The sequence below is a fragment of the Paramisgurnus dabryanus genome, chromosome 8 (assembly GCF_030506205.2).
Source record: "Paramisgurnus dabryanus chromosome 8, PD_genome_1.1, whole genome shotgun sequence".
NCBI lineage: Eukaryota > Metazoa > Chordata > Actinopteri > Cypriniformes > Cobitidae > Paramisgurnus > Paramisgurnus dabryanus.
The window spans coordinates 22368651-22388393 of record NC_133344.1 but is presented as its reverse complement, the minus strand read 5'-3'; the positions used below and the strand labels follow the sequence as shown (position 1 = coordinate 22388393).

The 19743-nt window shown below is 36.3% G+C and overlaps 1 long non-coding RNA gene across 2 annotated transcripts; it reads left to right on the top strand.

Moving 5' to 3' along the window:
- Positions 1 to 14471: 14471 nt before the first annotated feature.
- LOC135771007 (uncharacterized) lies at positions 14472 to 16252 on the top strand. Of its 2 annotated transcripts, XR_010542823.2 has the most exons (3): positions 14478 to 14729; positions 15191 to 16200; positions 16238 to 16252. It is a non-coding gene; the product is annotated as an uncharacterized lncRNA (long non-coding RNA). The 2 variants fall into 2 exon arrangements; XR_010542824.2 differs by lacking the exon at positions 16238 to 16252 and having other exon boundaries at positions 14472 to 14729; positions 15191 to 16123.
- The last annotated feature ends 3491 nt before the right edge of the window (positions 16253 to 19743 follow it).

Here is a 19743-nt window from a genome sequence, read left to right as displayed (position 1 = left end):
GATCCCTAATCCACACTGCCAACATGTTTGCTGTGTTTATAAAACGCGTCTCTACACGTTATGATCATGTCATCAAAAAGGTTATTGTAAAAAAGTTTTGTGTGTTTTTGCTATTTTGCCGCCAAATAGTAATTTAGATTAATTCAGATGATAAAGTTAAGAAGTAGCACTTTTAGGAAAGAGTGCAAGCTGGATTTGAACTTATATGGTTTAAACTAGAGCTGGGCAATATGGCCAAAAAATCAGATTTTTGACAGATTTTCCCGGATCAGTCGATACCGATAATTATCATGATAAATTACCAAACTTTATTTCTATCAAATTTAAAGGCAAATTTTTTGCTACTGAATAAAAGTTATAAAAACCAGACAGTTATTTATGGTTTTAAAATACATTTTATTCTGAACAAGACAAGTGAAGAGTTTGGTTCCAAAATGCGATAAACGCCTTTTTTTATTAGTTATCACCAAAATCAGTATTGTATCTGGTCAGTAGTAAAAAGTAAGTTCTTAATTTTACGCAAAATCCGATAACTGCCGTGTTATTCTGTCTGCTCAACAAATCACAGCGCACCATTCAACGTATTGTAAACATTAATGGCGGTCCGTTGAATACACACAGAATCGTAGTTTTCTTCATCTATTTTGTACTTCGTGATCAACAACAACAAAAAAAAAATAATACTTTTGATGGCATTGATAAACCTGTGGTGGTTTTCTGTGGCGGGGGAAAACGCAAGCCATCAAAATCTAATAATTTACGCGAGAGGCACTCGGGCGAAGGAAAAATGCCGGCTGTTGCTGTTCTCACACGTCAGCATCAAGCTTCTGTCATGCTAACACATTGACCCCAGGGGATCTTATGAAAAACTTTCCATTTTTTTTTAACTTAAAGTCAACGAAAATCGAGCAGGACCAAAACATTTTACAGCTGATCGCTGTCAAAAAAGTTCAGCGACGACCTCTCAAGGATGACGGCAGCAATGACAGTGTTCTTGATATGACAAAGTAAGTGTTTTCATTAATGCCATTTCATGCTTATTTTTTAATCACTGTATACCACTATTCAACTAAATGAATATAACATGGCAAAGATGAATGCACATTTATATATTGAGTCAATAGATTTAAAGCATTTTGGAAAAAACTTGTCATGGATTTATTGCATTTTGTAGAAAAAATTATCAGTTTTTATAATAAATCTTTGAAAATCAAATTATGGATTTGAATTTTTAATGTTTTTATAACCTAAAGATGCCACATGAAAGTTTGTAACAAAAAATAGTGGTTTTCATCTTGTCACTTTCTTTGTATAGAAAACATGTTCTTACCCAAATTAGTCAAAATGAATTTATTGCGTTTTGGAACCAAACTCTTCAAATACTTTCCAAACAAGTGATTAATTGAGTTATAATACAGATTAGAATATTACTCATAAAATCAATATACAACGTCATCTTAATGCCCTTGCTGTTAGTGTCTGCATCAAAAATTCTGCATTCCTTTTTCTGTGCACATCATTTAGTTTGGCAATTACAAGCTGCACTGCTAATAAATTATTAATTTGGCCTATTGTGACCACATGCAGTCCTGTCTCCATTTTCCAAGCGTGCCTTGTTTTGTATACTATTGGTTACTAGGTTACCAATATCACCGTCATTCACTCAAACAACTTGATGGAAACTTACCTAATTCGCATTTGTCTTTCTTTTTTTGCTAATTTTGAAAAGATTAATTTCACGTTTGGATGGAAACCCAGCTACTTTCGCTCATTTTTATTACTTCACTCCTCCAAGTCTAACTGAGTGAGTGACACTGTGATTGTAAACCAAGACCGTGTGCGGCATTCGAAAGTGCTGTCTGCAAAATGCCTGTGCAGCATTACACAAACATTATCGATCACTTGTCGAACGGCCATATCGGGGAAAATTATATAGTGAACATTTTTATTGAATTATCTCCCAGCACTAGTTCAAAGCCATTGCTTTGGCACATATTGTCATGAATTTCGTAACTTTATCTGGCGTTGAATGAGTGAAATATTACTTACAAAAAGACAGGTACATGCACACAGCACTAAGTTTATAAAGTTTAAAGTCATCTTACTAAATCAACAAGTGAAAGCCACCTATGGGCCCCTTTCTTAAACAAGTTTGTAAGAATTTTTTTTGCCATTTTAAATCAATACTGACTTATTTCCATTTGATTACTTTGATGGATGTGTGAAAATTTTCAGTGGTATTTACGGTGTAGTCAAACAAGAGTGATGACTTAAATTTTGTATCGGCCAGAAGTGATTTAGCACAACAAATAAGGAGACACTCATCTCAAACCTATTATAAGTTTTTGATTAAAAGTGGACAGCTGGAAATAAGTCATATACATAATCTGACGGTGGTTATGTTCTGATTTTGACACATTGACTGCAAATCAGCAGCTATTGTGTGTTAATCATGTAGTGTAATGTTTGAATGATATGTATGTGGAATGAGGAAAATGGAAAGTGATTTAGAAAAGTCTAAGAAATTTGCCCTGGCACATGAGAGGGTGTAATATTGACGGATAATGGCTTTCTTCTCTCTTGATTGGTTTGTTTAAACCCTTTATTTTTATTATCTTCCAATATCCATTGCCATCTAGACAGTAAACACTGTTTTAAAAAATAATTGCTTTATTTTCTGTAATCAGTTTTCCATTACTCACGATTTACTGATTTATTGTTCATGAAGATTTATTTATATAGACCATTATCACGAAATCATCTTTGCAGCAATAGTCAGACTGTGTTCCTTAAGTAGAAGGAAAGGGAGTTGTGAGAAGGTGTCACTGCCCCAGATCTTCATCTCCACATCTTCCACTCCCAAATATGCACAGGTCACTGGTTACGGTTATTTACACTCTTTCACACTTCCTTTACCCCCCTCACCTCCCGCATTACTCTCTGTCCATCACTTTGATATAATGGACAGAAGCGTTTATGTAGGTTTGGTTTTATTGCGTCTTCATGCTCGTCACCAAGACTAAACTCCCTGAGTGCTCAGAGTTTGGGGTGACTGCCTAAAGGCATGAATGTTTCTGATTATAGCCCACGTCAGCTTTTTGAGTCGCTGCGGTTTTAACGCTTCATCATCCCACCTCCTTCTCTCCTACTCTGTGGTTTGGCCCATTTCAGTATGCAGTGATTTAGTCTCTAGATATGCTATGTTTGCTCTCAGTTTGGCAGGATGCTGTTAGGACTGTAGTGCTTGGACTGAAGATACAGCAGGTAGTGTCCAACATGACAATAACTGGAGAAGGTAGTAATCAGAACTTATTTGAAATGTCATTTTTGAGAGGAAAGTTGTTGTTGTTGTGCTTTGGGCAATGGCACAGCATGTGACATCAACATAGACTTGCCCGACTTGCCCGAAAGCTGGCCCGATAGATTTTGTGGTCATGTAAAGTCATGTTAAAATGCTTTTGTCGCGTTAAAAAAAATGACTTGGTCCTACACCCACTAAAATGTATTTATATTTAGGGATTCAACAATACAACATGTAGATACAAAATGTTGATACAAAGTGCAGATTCAATTACTTCCAATGAGATCTTCCGATACCGATAGATACCGATAGTTTTACTATTATGTTGTGAAATTCTAGATGTGAAGATTGTACAAACTGCATTTCTGTTGTCATTGTCACCCACTTCAAAATAATTACACAAAATGGGTTCTGGTGGGTTTTTACACAGCTTTTGATTTGCAGAATATAATCTGCCGTGATGGCTGTTTTTAAAAAGCACCCATTTCATTGTTAAAAACAACATTATTTTGTGGATTTTGTATAATACAATGTGTTTGAATTAGGGCAGTCAATAGATTTAAATATTTAATCTAGATTAATCGCATGATTTCATGAGTTAACTCGCGATTAATCGCAAATTAATCTAACATTTTAATTTGTTCTACATTTACAAATTTAACACTTTTCAAGTTTTTAATGCTCTAGAGCATCAGGAAGATTGCTTTTGAGTCTTGTCACTCTTAATAACTCTTTTAACATCAATCAGGTCCCGAACTTTAACTCTCTTAATAATTATTTTAACATCAAGCAAGTCCTGCAGTCTATTTTCTCTAACTTCTGCATGCTTTAAAAACGAAACCAACACGAGCAACTTAAATGAAAGCGCATCTTTGCCTTAGATTATGGATTTGGGATGGTACACCTCTCAGGAAACGTACAGATAAAGATCATTTTAGATGTTTAATGACCAGTTAGAGAATTGGATTCGCTAGACAGGAGCTTAATGTTATAACTTATTTTTATAAAAAGCTCTGACTCATCTAGACAGTGCGGGTTCTTTCAGTTCATCCAGCTGTGGGCTACCAAGGGTCAAACAGAAATTGCGTGTTGCGTTAATCTCGCGTTAATAAAATTAGTGGCGTTAAAATGAATTTGCAGGGATGCATTATTGGCGCATTCATTTTGACAGCCCTAGTTTGCGTGGTTTATGGTTAAAAACACTTTATTTTCCACATACCGTACATTTTTGTAGCTTCAGATTTCACTCTCTTCCTGAACCACGCAGATTTGAAAAGCGCTGTGTCTCCGATTGGCCAGCTAATCTGTACGTTGTGATTGGTCTGAATAACTCTAATGTCAGCCGGAAATGTGACACTCTTTACCATTTTTGAAAGATTCGCTCACAATGCAATGCTAACAGGAGTTAACTTACAGGCTGTGAGTCCGAAGCGGGAGGAATTATGATAATAATAAGTCTTCTCTACATCACCAATCCTAGGAAGTAAAATGCAAGGAAAGAGATTTACATTGGAGATGATAACTCGCATCATCGTTTACTTTGGGATTTGTACCTTTTGCATATTGTCAACATGTACTAAAACACACTTACACACCAAAGGAAATTAAAAAATGTGAATCAGACACTAGGTGCTCTTAAAGCAACACTAAAGAGTTTTTGCTCTTTGCTTCCCCTACAGGTTGGAAGCGGAATTGTCCATAGCCACTGTCGTAAATAATTTAGCCCTACTGCAGCAAAGCTGGCTCTGATTGGATTGTATGTCTGCCGTAAAGCAAGTTTTTGTAGTTTTCACTCAAACTACAGGTTTGAAACTTCTTTAGTGCGGTTTTGGCCGATAGAGGGCTTCAAAGCGAATGTGAAAGTGCCGTTCACCCTGTTTCGAGTGGATGAAAGACTTGGATGAACTTTTTTGGAAATGTTATTTTAAGGTAAACAAACCTCTTTGGTTGCTTTAAACAATCATTACATGAGTAAAAAATGTCTTTTATCTGCCTATACCGATTAAAGGCCAATACACCGGTGCATATTTATTAGAGATGCGACAATATTACTTTTTCACCGATATCGATAGCCGATTATTCAGACTGATATCTGCAAATACAGATGGCAATACCAATAGCCTGGTGGTTATATTAACTTACTTATATAACTATTATATCAGTGCATCTCTAATTTTATAATTATTTTATATGAATTCACTTGCTCTTTTATTTGTTTTTATTAATCTGTAACCCCAATAACAACATTTTGCAGTTTTTTATAGCGTGGGACCCCAAACTCAAAGGTTCATAATCTGTCAGAAAGTCCTGTATATTCATTGTTGTGGGATTCTCAACATTATATATAGATTTAAGCTGTTGTATTTGTAAGCCTAGTTCAGTCTCATCTTTTTTTGTTCATATAACAAGCGCATTAAAAGGTATTTTCTACCACCCTACCTCATTCTATCTACTATTATTTTTCCTGAAGTCCACTTGAATGCCCCTGACCGGCACTGATAAAACCCCATTATTACAAGAACACCAAGATGCATGTGTGTAGTTTTAATGTAATTTCTGCGGCCCACCCATTTCCCATTCTGAAATGAATTTGAGACGGAAATAGAACCAAATTTTCAGCTGGAACGTTGAAGGAAATGAAATATTTAACAATGGTAATTTTCCTTACTCAAATTTACAAAATTGTAGAGGAGCTGGAAGAGCAATTTCATGCGGAGGCAGAGAACAGGAGTCCTCCCAATCAGACGTACTGAGATTTAGTCTTAAGTTGCCCTTTCTCCTCTTTCGAGTGGAGGCAGATGGGCGCTGAAATGGTCTTGAGAGGAAAAGAATGACACAAGCCGAACATGGTCAAGTGAACTTGTTCTTACAATCACCAAATCCTTTAGGGTCGGCACCCACACGCTCTGCCTCTTCATTTTAATGTATTTGTGGCTTTGCGTCAGTGAATATTTTTGGTATGTAGTATACATCGCACATTCTAGTATTTAGTGTTACACTAAGCATGTTGCCATTTTTTTTCAACATGTCAAATATGAGTATTGCAAGCACATCCATATGACTTTGGGAGCTGTTGAGTCTGCAGTTGCATGCTTTTGTGGCCCTGCTTCGACACTGTAGAGGGCAGAGAAGGATGATTCGGCTCTCAGCGTTTGCAAATCTCCCTACTGTATGTGAAGCTGAGACTGCACATGGCAAAGGGTAGGCCTCTATGTTAAGAGGATTACAAACTTGATAAAGGTAGCCGTCATTTAATTGAAGGCTTAACAGAAGCTGCTAAAAGAAAACAGTCAAATTGAAGGTATATCCCTGCCCAGAACATCCTAAAGGGACAGGGTTTGACAAAGTACATGTGTCTTTCCCGCCACGTCCCTTCCTCCAGAAGCACGCATCATGCTTTATCGTGGAGTCTCAGCCTCTTAAAACGTTTACTCGTTTTGAAATTTTTTTATCGTGCCATAAACTCATATTTTTCTAAAGCTGTGATCTTGGCTGCCGTGACTAAATCTTCTGCATACAAGGTTGTGTCAGGTTTGAATGAGAAACTGCATTGCTGTGCTAAAGTTTACACCACAAAGAGGATAAATAAAAAAAGGACATTTTATTAAAGCAGCCAGTGTATTGTTTTGTCACTGTGGCGAGATACTCCTGTAAGCAATTTTTTGATTTAATCTTGTGTGTTTTTTAAAGCCTATACTATGTTCTGCAATGTAGCAGGGCAGCTCCCATCCCCTGGAAAACCTCTCCTACCGTCCGTGTCAGTATGAAAAGTGGGCTTGTAGGAGAAACATAATAAAAAAATGAATTTACTGTAAAGGCAGCCTGTGCATCGTGCAGACCACATACAAAGACAAATGCACTTTGAGCGGTGACTGGGCCTGCTGGGCTCTTCTATAGATGATATGGTTGATGTCGCTGTGAATGACTTCTTCAGTACTGTAGGAGGTGTAGGATGAAATGGCTACACTGCAGGTAGCTGATGACCTAATCTGGCCCTCCGAACCTAAGCTCTGATTCTAAATCAGACACACGGAAGACAAACACACACCCTTTATTATCTGTCATTCATGTCATCTGTCATTCAAGCTGATTGGGCTTGCTTGTCCCGAGAGTTTTTTTTAACCATGTATATGCATCTATATAGCACTTGTGTTTATTGTGGATATGTTTGCTATGATAAATACTTTATTGCAGTGATAACTACAGTAGTTAATATTCTTGTACATTCAGAGGCTACAGAATGATAGCCATTAAGAAATCCTAAAAAAATTTGGAAAAATACCTATTTGTGCACCTGCCTTTAAAAAAAACCAAGTCATTTATTTGTGATTTACTGTTTTATTCATAAAATCATCCTACTTAATGTAAAGAATATTTGTGAAAATATAATCTTGTTTTTTTTATTGACTGAGTATCATAAGTTCATGTCAAAATCAATGTAAAATCAATGATTAAAGGATTTCAACTTTGATGCTCATGACAACATAAATAATTGAGACCTGGATTTTTTTTTTAAGTTTTAGAAGTAGTATAGAAGTCTACATGAAATCTTGTTTGGGACCTATTACATTAAAGGCACTCACTTGAAGAATAATCTAGAAGTCTGAGTTCCCCCTGATGAGCTTAAAGTTTGTGTTTTTTAAATCAACAAAAATTTTACTATTATGGCTTTAACCCTTTATTACTTTAGGAACATATTCCAGCATTAAATTATTCTGTTAACTATTGGCAATATTTCCGAAAGGCTACATTCTTGTCTGCCTTAAATGTTTAAATATAATCAAATTAGTCATTTTAACTTATTTTAAGTCTTGACTAGTGATAAGTTGCTTACTTAATTAAATTTAACTTAAATTTAAGTTTGATTCATAGGAAATGTCAACTTTATGAGTTATTGTACAACCATATGTTCTTATGATTAAATGATCATAAAATTTTCTTTTACAGTGCAGTAGCTTTAATTGGCTAAAATAACAATTTGGCTATGTGTATATGTGTGTGTTGTAATTGAGGACGACTGATAGTGGATTTTACAGATACAGATAACTAGGTATAATCGATATAGATAACCGATTAATCGACCTATCATTTTTATACTGGGATACTGGGTAAAAAAACAAACATAACACTCAAAATGAAACAAGTGATAAAACAACAATACTGTACCAGAGACAGAGCGTAGTTATGCAAATTTAAAAACCATGCCCACCTGGGTGGGGGGAACAATCCAAACGTCTCCATTGACTTTGTATTGTGAGAGGTTGCCTCCTTGTCATTTCTGGCTTATAACAAAAAACAGAATAATGCCTAAAAAAGCTGCTGTGTGACAGAGTGAACAGCTAACAAGCCAAAAAAACCCAGAAATAAGTTTTTATAAGCCGTAAAACCCAGCCTTTAAGGAGAAAAAAGTGGATCTCCAACTAGGGCTGGGCGGTATGACGGTATTCCGTTACCGCGGAATAAAATGTCAGACGTAACAGATTTTTCTATTCCGTCTATTCCGCGGAATGCAAATAAGTGGGCGTGGCTAACTCTGCTCTCCAGCATGTTAGACTGAGTGTGACGGAGAAACATGTAAAATACTTCACATATAAAAAATGAAAGAGTTATTTGTGTCATTTTTATAATAAGTGCCAGTGAATCCACCGCGGGTCACGCAGCGAGACTCTTGTCTTGCTCGCTTTCGCTCGCTCTCTCTCTCTCTCGCGCTCTCTCTCTCCTCATGCAGCAGCCGGCCGGTCTCTCGCGTGCAGAGGTCTCTCTAGGCCAGGGGTTCTCAAAGTTTACATTCAAAGGTCCAAATCTGAATTCTCATCATTTTCATAGGTCCGGAAAAACTTTATGTAAATCATTTGTTTATATAACAAATCAACACAAATAGTTAAGTGTATTTTGCATTTAAAGTAAAAAAATGTTTTAAACATAAACACAAGAAATATGCCAAAAGTAACCAGGTGCAAAATACAGAGCAACCTAATTAAAGAAATGGCACAGTTTGTTCTCCATCAGATGCATAAACCATGTCAAAAAAAGTGTAGACATAGAAACTGACCAAAATTAGGAGTGCACCTATAAATTGGATGATGATGCGTGCTATGCTTCTCAATGAATTACGGTGAAATGCCGCTATATCCAAAAGCCAGGGGGCGCTCTCGGGCAGAAACTTAATATGTGCTGCAGACGAAGAACTAGACACACGAAGCTCAAGGAAATGTCTTTAGGATATATTTATATTGCTGTTCTTCAAACCTTTTCAGGTATTTTCATGATAATAAAAAATATGTTTACCGGTTATCCTTGACTAGTGTTGCTTTTTCAAATGCATGTTTTAAACGGCTCAAACCAACAGTGATTTCAGATTGATAAGAACTTACTGATCAAAAGCCGTAGTACATGAAGTAGCTGTGCATAATATCTGGGTGTGACGGCTAGAGCGTCACACATGAAATTTTTTAATAACTCGTTTTATTTTCGGATCAGGAATACTCTTAAATCTAAAAATAAAAAAAAAACTAAACAAATGGTTTACAAGTTTAATATGTATTTGTAAAGTAGCAAATGCACACATCTAATCAATCACATAGAAATTAATGCACTTGTAATATGAAGTGGACGCCGGTCCGGATCAAGTTCCCGTCGGGTCCGGACTTTGAGAACCCCTGCTCTAGGCAAACGCAAGGAACTGCGATGCCAAATAAAGAGTTCTTCTCGCACATAATGCTAATAGTTGTAACGTTTTCTGAACTTTAAGCAAGCTAAGCAAAACTCGCGTTTATATCAGTGACACGTGCGCTGCTGGATCGATGTAGTTTGATGCGCCATTTGCTTATACAAACATATTTGATTGGAAAGACGAGAAAGAGATGCAAATGTAATAGAAAGTAAAGGGCGTCAAGACCTTAAAACAAACTTTATGATCATCACATCATAGCACCTGTCACATTTATAATATCTAGAGCTTCTTCTCTCATATATAGGTATTTATCCTGTCTGTAGGTTTTGCATATATTTATACTTGTTCATTTTGCATATTGCATATGTTTAATGTAATGTATGCATAAATACAAAATGCAATGAAGCCATACTATAGCTTCAATAGTCTATAAAATTAATTACTCAATTAAAAACAAATTTTATCTAATCAAGACGTATCTGTTGTTATCTTCTGGGCATTTTCACTTTAACATTATTAACTTTAAATTCCTCATATTTTAAAACTTTGGTGAGCATTTAGTTAAAATACCGTGAAATATTCCGTTCCGTGAAATAAAATGACTCATTCCGTGAAATAGATTTTTGGTCATTCCGCCCACCGGAAGGAATCTCCTTAGTTAAGGTAATAACATATTTTAATATTGAAAATGAGTAGACTATTCCTTTAACTTAAAGGGGACATGTTACAAGACTTTTTTAAGATGTAAAATAAATCTTTGGTGTCCACAGAGTACATGTGAAGTTGTAGCTCAAAATACCCCATAGATAATTTATTATAACATGTTAAAATTGCCACTTTGTAGGTGCGAGCAAAAATTTGCAGTTTTGTGTTTGTCCTTTAAAATGCAAATGAGTTGATGAAATGCAAACACGGATAACAATGATGGTGGTTTGTTGAAATTTAAACTCAATTGTGCTGTCAATTATTTTCTCTCTCTCTCTCTCTCTCTCTCTCTCTCTCTCTCTCTTTCTTTCTTTCTTTCTTTCTTTCTTTCTTTCTTTCTTTCTGCAATAAATGGCAATGCTGTGGTTGGATAGTGCAGATTAAGGGGCTTTATTATTTTAATAAGACATATGACATCACAAGGGAAGCCAAATTTAAATTTTTCTTTTTTCACATGTTTGCAGAGAATGGTTTACCAAAACTTAAGTTACTGTGTTGTTCTTTTTCACATTTCCTAGGTTGATAGAAGCACTGGGGACCCAATTATAACACTTAAACATGGAAATGGTCAGATTTTTAAGCTATGGCCCCTTTAAAATATGCAGCTTAGCCAAAAAAAAATCTAGGATAAACCAGCTGGATGTAAACTAATACAATTATATGGTAATAATCATGACATGTGGTTTGGATTGATCTGTATGCATTTTTGTGTAACTGTTTGTGGTACTACTGTTATTAGCGTCCTGTCAGCCTTGACGACAAACTTACGTTCATGCTGTTGTTTCTCTGCTAATGCAGCATCTAGTCAGCAAATCAATTACTTGATATGAGGCAATGGACACAATCGGAACAACTATCGGCATGGAATTTTTGCCGATAGCCGATTGTTCCACCAATGAACTATAGGTACCTCCATTAGGTAAATATAGGGTTCATTTGGTATCACTGCTGTGCTTTACCTTTGCCGCTCACTCTCCTCTGTGGATCTGGATGGATGACAACATTTTCCTTCTTTAATGTAGGATTACTGGCTTTTGCCTTTATTTGATTCGACAACCCAGGGCCTTGATTGCAAAAAGGCAGATTTGTTTTGTGGCCCTCAAAGGTAATCACCAGCATCATTGTGCCCCTCCTTTTGCAATTGTAAGGTGTTCGTAGCGCACACAGAAAAGGTGCTGTCTTCAATTGCCCCTCGCCCCCCTCCCCTTCACCAGCCATCTCTCTGAATTAAATCCCATTAAATTAGCCTTCACTCTCCATGCAGTTGTTTTTGTTTGGCTTGTGTAAAGAATCTAGCTGTATGCGCTTCCTTCGTGAGTGAAAAGTGGATTATGTTTTCTTCCCCTCCTCCACGCGTTGTTGCCAGGGTTCGTACACCTCGCAAATTTTGCTGAATGTTAAGCGTTGATTGGCTGGCGTCCACGTGCGGGGTTTGTTACAGAGAATTTTTCATGCTAATGAAAATTGCAGTGTGTTATTTCTGTAGTGCTGTCAAATCAAGCCAAGAGCCACAGAGCCTAAAGTGCCAGAGATACGGCACATATTTAAGCTCAATTGCTGCCTTGCAGACAAGGATCGTGGATCTCGCCTGTTAGATGCCGTGTCGCTGCAGAAGATGGGAGCAGTTGGGCTTTCTGTTACCGAGAAATCATTCACAATCACGCTAAGCATCGCTGAGTTCCACCAGCTGCTTTTCTGTTTGCCATCATTCAAGAGCAAATACAGTATACGTGTCTACATACAAAAAAAGCAAACTAATATATCCCCTTAACAAAAAGCTCAAAGGTTTTGCAACTTTTCAAGCAACTAATTTATTGCTAAATTTGAGTACTTCCAACGCTGTATTGCAATTGTCTGAAATCAACTAACTGCAGTTTTCTTGTTGTGGGTAATGACTGAAAATGAGTAATGAATGAAAAGTGTCACATTATATATAATTATCCTCACTACAATGCATATTAAGCCAAATAAGACAAAAAAAAATTGATGAATCACAAAGACTCGTTTGGGGGGTTTTCCGCTAGATCACCTCTTGTATTTACAGTGCTTTATTTGTGCACCGTGTGTTTGCCAATTAGAAACTCACCACTGTTAGGCACCCAATTTTCTGCCCTAGCTGGGTAGTTAGCGCTCATATTAGGATGAGTCTCTCTGCGATCACTTTCCAATCTCCTGGTTGGCGGGGTGCCGCATCGGGCTAATTTCAGGGAATTATTGTGATTGTTTCCATAACGCTGATCAGATTATTGCCCAGCGGGGCCCACTTGCCCTGGTACACTTATTTCTTTTCCTATTCGTCTCTCTCTACGTCTTTCTCTTCTACTTTGTAAATGTCTATTAGTAATGAGGATGAAATTAGTATCAAAAGAAATAGGATAGAGCAAAGTGGTTTTAAATGGTTAGTTTAAAATAGTCTTAATTTCTTTGCTCTGTCGTCATCTGATGTTTTTCTTTGAAGAGACCTAGTCCTGCTTTAAATACATATGTTGGTTAGTTTGTAGGACAGTCAGTTGGTATGTTGTTCAGTTGTTGTCTCCGCCTGCCCAAATAAATCAGCCAACAGAACAGATCAGCTTGACCAAGCTTGTAAACTAGCAAAAACAATTAAATCAGGTTAAGCTATTTTTCTGCAGAAATCTTTTTGTGCCACCTATGTAGATGTGTGCAAAAAGCAACGCACACACAGACCAGATGCAAAGCATTTATAAGTATACACTGAGAAAAGGTATTAAAGGATTAGTCAATTTAAATAAAAAAATCCAGATATTTACTTACCACCATGTCATCCAAAATATTGATGTCTTTCTTTGTTCAGTTGAGAAGAAATTATGTTTTTTGAGGAAAACATTCCAGGATTTTTCTCATTTTAATGGAATTTAATGGACCCCAACATGTTACAGTTTTAATGCAGTTTAATATTGCAGTTTAAATGAGTTTCAAAGGACTCTAAACGATCCCAAAGAAGGCATGAGGGTCTTATCTAGTGAAACGATTGTCATTTTTGACAAGAAAAATAAAAAATATGCAGTTATTAACCTTCTCGTCTATCTCCAGTCCTGTGACGGCCAGCGCGACCTCAAGTAATTGCGCAATGCTGTGGAAAGGTCACGTGTTACATATATGAAACGCACATTTGCGGACCATTTTAAACAATAAACTGAAACAAAGACATTAATTAGTATCATTCCACCTACAACAACATCGGAACGGTCCTCTTTTGCACACTTGTAAACAATGGGGTGTAGTTTCGCATTCGTCATTCGTTTCGCAGGTCACGCTGGCGCGTCACAGGACCGGAGATAGACGAGAAGTTGTGTTGTAAAAGTGCATATTTTTTATTTTTCTTGTCAAAAATGACAATCGTTTTGCTAGATAAGACCCTTATGCCTCGTTTGGGATTGTTTAGAGTCCTTTGAAACTGCAATTTTAAACAGGATTAAAACTGTTATGTATTGGGGTCCATTAAAGTCCATTAAAATGAAAAAAAAAATCCTGGAATGTTTTTCTCAAAAAACATAATTTCTTCTCGACTGAACAAATAAAGACATCAACATTTCGGATGACAGTAAATTAAATTTTTTTTAAGAAAATGGACTAATCCTTTATTATTTTTATTTTTTTATTAATATAAGCTTTTTATTTGTAGTTTACAGTAACTACATTGTGTGTCCTGCAGTGGGCAGATTTCAAGATATCTAAAAATTAATTCCTTGACTGAGTGGAATGTTTTGTGAGAAAATGTATGAAATGAATCCAGTTGTATTTAGTCCATTTACTGTAGAGTATTATTCACCTTATTTTTCACGACAACAAGGGCGGCGCCATTTCGCTCATTTTGTCAACGTTCTTCCGGCCGCATAGACGATGAGCAGCTGAGGCAGTGACTGAAGGCGACGTGTTAAGCTTAAAAAGCTCACTCGAGCGCCTTTATGTTTATTTCTTACCAATTTTAAGCCAACTGAGGAACACCCTTATCCCAAGTAATGGTTCGACTACGATGTTCCGGTAACTTTAAACCACACCTGGTGTTGAAAAGGTGGCCAGTTTCAGGTAAGCTATCTTAGCTAACTTTGTGCTCGTTCGCCTAAAGTTAGATTTGTGATGTCCGTTCTACAAATACACTTAAGATCAGTAATGTTAGTTTATAAAATGCAACTATTTGAATGGTTTTAATTGTCCACCTATATTTTTATATTTACGATAGTACAACGATATATTATAGTACATTGCATTCTTACAGTAGCCCACGTGATTCCTACAAGTTACTGAGATTTCAGATGCTAGAATGTCAGTTCATTTCTCATTCAGATATTGATAATGACATATTAAACAACGTATTATTTAACACTGAAGTTAAAGGTTGTGTGTATAATGTTTCTGTCTCTTTTTAATGCATCTCTCTTACACACTGTTCTGTTTAAGTATGGATGTCATTTATATATTAAGTCTCATGATGCAAGTTTATTTTAAATACTAACATAAAAATGTTTATGGTTATATTGTTTTCACAGATGCATTGATGTTTAGTGATGCAGTGGACAACTGTGAGGATGATACAATCAACATGTTCCTAAACTGTAATGCAGAAACACAATGGGAGCATCTATCCGTCTCTGACCACAACTACACTTTAAAATCACAACTCAACCTGAAGCAACCTACATCTGATATGGGAAAACAATGGTGCGGTTTCCCGGACAGGGCTTATCCTGGTCCCAGGCTAAAATGCATATTTGAGCTACAATAATTTAAAAACACCTTTTACTGACATACCTCAACATATATTAGTGCCATTGTTTTGTCACAAGATGCGCACCAGTCTTGTTTTTTGTAGGATTTGTTTGTAAAAACTAAAATGTCCTAATATAATTAAGGCCTAGTCCTGTAAACCCTGTCCGAGAAACTGCTTCAATGCTTCTGCTTCATGTGTTGAGCTGGCACAAATGTACATATCTCTGCTGAGAAACAACCATCTTTGGTTCAGCTTTACACAGGGTTGATATTGCATCCATTACACAAGCACTTTACCAGTACATACACCAACAGCTTCCAGATATACGCTTGGGATCAGCTCCTGATGACTCCGATAAAGCTGTGTCTTAATTTATTGCAGGGTGGTCTTGCTTTACCGGTTGTAAAGTTACATTAAACCTTCATATGTGATCAGATGTCATGCAGTGATATTAAACATTTACAGTGTGATCAGATGTTGTGCATTTATATTAAACATTTACAATGTGATCAGATGTTGTGCATTTATATTAAACATTTACAATGTGATCAGATGTTGTGCATTTATATAAAATCTTTACAATGTGATCATGTTGTGCATTTATATTAAATCTTTACAATGTGATCAGCTGTTACCTGTCATGCAGTTATATTAAACATTTACAATGTGATCAGATGTTGTGCATTTATATTAAACCTTTACAATGTGATCAGATGTTGTGCATTTATATTAAATCTTTACAATGTGATCATGTTGTGCATTTATATTAAATCTTTACAATGTGATCATGTTGTGCATTTATATTAAATCTTTACAATGTGATCAGCTGTTACCTGTCATGCAGTTATATTAAACATTTACAATGTGATCAGATGTTGTGCATTTATATTAAACCTTTACAATGTGATCATGTTGTGCATTTATATTAAATCTTTACAATGTGATCATGTTGTGCATTTATATTAAATCTTTACAATGTGATCATGTTGTGCATTTATATTAAATCTTTACAATGTGATCATGTTGTGCATTTATATTAAATCTTTACAATGTGATCAGATGTTACCTGTCATGCAGTTATATTAAACATTTACTATGTGATCAGATGTAACCTGTCATGCAGTTATATAAACCTTTACAGTGTGATCAAATGTAACCTGTCATGCAGTTATATAAACCTTTACAGTGTGATCAGTTATTATCTGTAAGGAATTTCTTAAACCATATGTGAGCTTTAGAGATTCCACTTCAAAGGATTTTAGTCTCATGATTTGAAGGAATAAGTGTTGGCAAGTTTGCAAATGAATTCTATCATGGTACCACATAAAAACGAAATAGTTATTGGACTGGCTAAGGTGCACATTTGCTATAAAAAAGACGAAATCACTGTGTAAATATTGGTAGACATACTTTTAATAATTTTCAATGCTGCTCCATCAACTCCTGACAGGACGAGGTAATTAAATATGCCAGGTTACTTGTCGCGGCCGCTTCATATCGTCTAACCACGAGACGATTGATGGGACAATATAAGACTATCCAATCGTCGTATGAAGTTTTAACCGTGCTCCTAATGTAAAACATTTACAGCAGTAGCGATATTTGTCATTTCACTAAAGTTATAGTGAACTACAAACAATCTTCTAACCACCAAACTAACCACCGAATGCACTGTGCCATATTAGCAGCGGAAGTCGGTTGACAAAATGCGGAAGAGCGAAGAATTAAAAAGGGGCGTGGCGGAATAAGGTGAATAGTGCTACAATAAAAATTAAGTGATGATGTCATTCCCTGTCCTGCCTAAGGCCTTTTTTTGGCCTCTATGAGGTTGAGCAGCCTGATGTTTTGATCAATGATAGCTTTTCTCTCTTTCCTGGCCTTTTCCTGGCCTAACTCATTACTGTAATGAACTTTATAATTACTTTGCCTTGCTTTGAGGAATGAATCTCATTTAATAAGATGTGATTGCCCTTTATTTCATTTACTTGGCCTGGACACTCCACTTGTGGCCATTTTCCATCTCAATAAACTCCTTATCCTTCAAACAGTCAATACCCTTTTCTATCAGAAGGCCGGCACGCTGTTCTGTAAAGACTGTTTGTATCTTTTTTAATATGCAGTTGTATTTCTATGGCAGGTATCCAGAAGTTATTTCTGAAATGGCTCTAATGGTGCTCAATGAATGTGCAGGCTGAAACAGAGTTCAAAAGTTGGTGCTGTGCAAACTTTGTTACATAGAATAAGTTTTCATGTTCTGCAGCTGCGCTGAATGATTCAAACTACCTATTGTCACTCGGCACTGTTACTCTTTAAAAAAAGATCTCAAAACTTTCTTTTAGAGCAGCATGTTTTATTCCTGTGAAACATGCATGAATACATCTGTTAGCACATGTAATTTGATGCAGGCATGGCACTTACACAATAACGCATTTACATTTGGAAAAAGTAATGTGATTTTGTAATTCTGGTTCTATAACCAGAGAAGTGGATGTAGTGAGAAGTGGGGACGAAAGGGGAGGATTTCATTTTCTTCTTATTTAGAGTTGCCAGACAGCATTAAATAAGGATCCAGTTGCAGGGCACTGTATTCACTCGTGTTAATTAACACTTCCACATAGATATAAGACAAGCTCATTCTTGCCTCTCTATATAATGGAACCATTACATTTGCAGGACAATGATGTCTCTTTCCCGCTCTTCTTAGGTTGTTTTTTCTTGTTGCTTGTCAAAGTAACTTTGGTCTTGGCTTTGAGAGAAGTAGACTGTGTATCTGAGGACTCTGCCGTGTGTCTGGCCGGTCTGCTTATGAACTCCGTATGAGTCATTTGCAAAGTCCATCAAACTCTGTGTACCCAGGGTTATATGATGTTGTTTTTCATTTGGGCTCATAAATACTGTATGGCAACAAAACAAAGCAATTGAACAGTTTAAATATTATTTGAATTATTTTTTTTTCTTTTATGGTGGTGTGGGTTTATACTTTAAATGCTTTTTATCAATTCAATTGTATTTATATTTTCATTCATGGATTAACAGATGCTTTTATCCAAAGCAACTTACAGTGCATCACGAGATAATATGCATTTTTATAGTGATGTAGTACTCAAGTCTCGAGACTTGTCTCCGACTTGTTTCTTTAAAGACTCGGTCTTGACTCAGTCTTGGACCACAGTGGGAGGAGTCCTCGAGACCAACGCATTTTTTAAATGTTCATACAGTATATAAAAAAACACACAACACATGACAATAATAATAAAATGCAATGTTGACGGGCATTATTTGAAAATGACATCCCATGGTGCGATGCAAAGATACTGCCATCAGAGCTGTTTATTTATCTCTAGAAAAGTAGTCAGAAGATGATGCATGTGGTAGGGATTTTTTAATGATATTAAAAGCATAGTCCATATTAAGAAGTTAAGATTGCTCCTAAACAATTCCCAATCTAGTTTAGTTTGTAGGCCTAACTGTTTATTATAAACTGGCGTGATATTAAATCATGAATATGAAAACTGACATGTTTTTATGGTCTTGGTCTCGACTCCGTCTTGACTCCTAAAAGACTCTGTCTTGACCCAGACTTACGTCCTCAAAGACTCGGTCTTGACTCGGACTCTACTGTATTTGAAAACCAACGGACTCGGTCATGACTCGGTCTCGAACCTTCAAAGACTCTGTCTTGACTCAGACTCGGCATAGGCGGTCTCGTCCCAATCATTTTATGAGTATGTGTGTTACAGTACCTGGGTTCAAACCTGCGCTGCTAATGCAATAGCTATAGAGGAGCATATTTCACTCACCTGAATAGGTTGTTGTGCCATTGCCAAAACAAACTTATTACATATGCTAATTTACATATTCCACATAGGATGTACCGACATCTTTTAATATGCATTTTACTTTAAGTACACGGTATAAAACATTACTATAAAACATTATTTAAATGTTAAATGAACTGTGTTCATGTTTGTGTAGCTCAGTTGGTAGGGGATTGCATTAGCAGAGCACATACAATTAAAAAAATACTGGGTTATTTTTAGGGCTGCACGATTTGGGTAACTTTTCCCATTGCGGTTATTCATGCTAATAATGCGATGTGCGATTGCGATTATAATAAATGGTATTATGAGTCAACTTGATGGGTTTTAAGGAAAATCCACACACAGTTTAGTGATAATGCTAAAATGTGTATTTGTAAAACTAGAAATGTTTTCGTATTTCCACGTGATGTAGTAACTGCTCAGTGTCAGTAATCCTAAATCCAAAATACTGCCATACAACAGACGTACAGTTTTTTTTTTTAGCTACCAGATCACTGTCAACCTCCTCTGC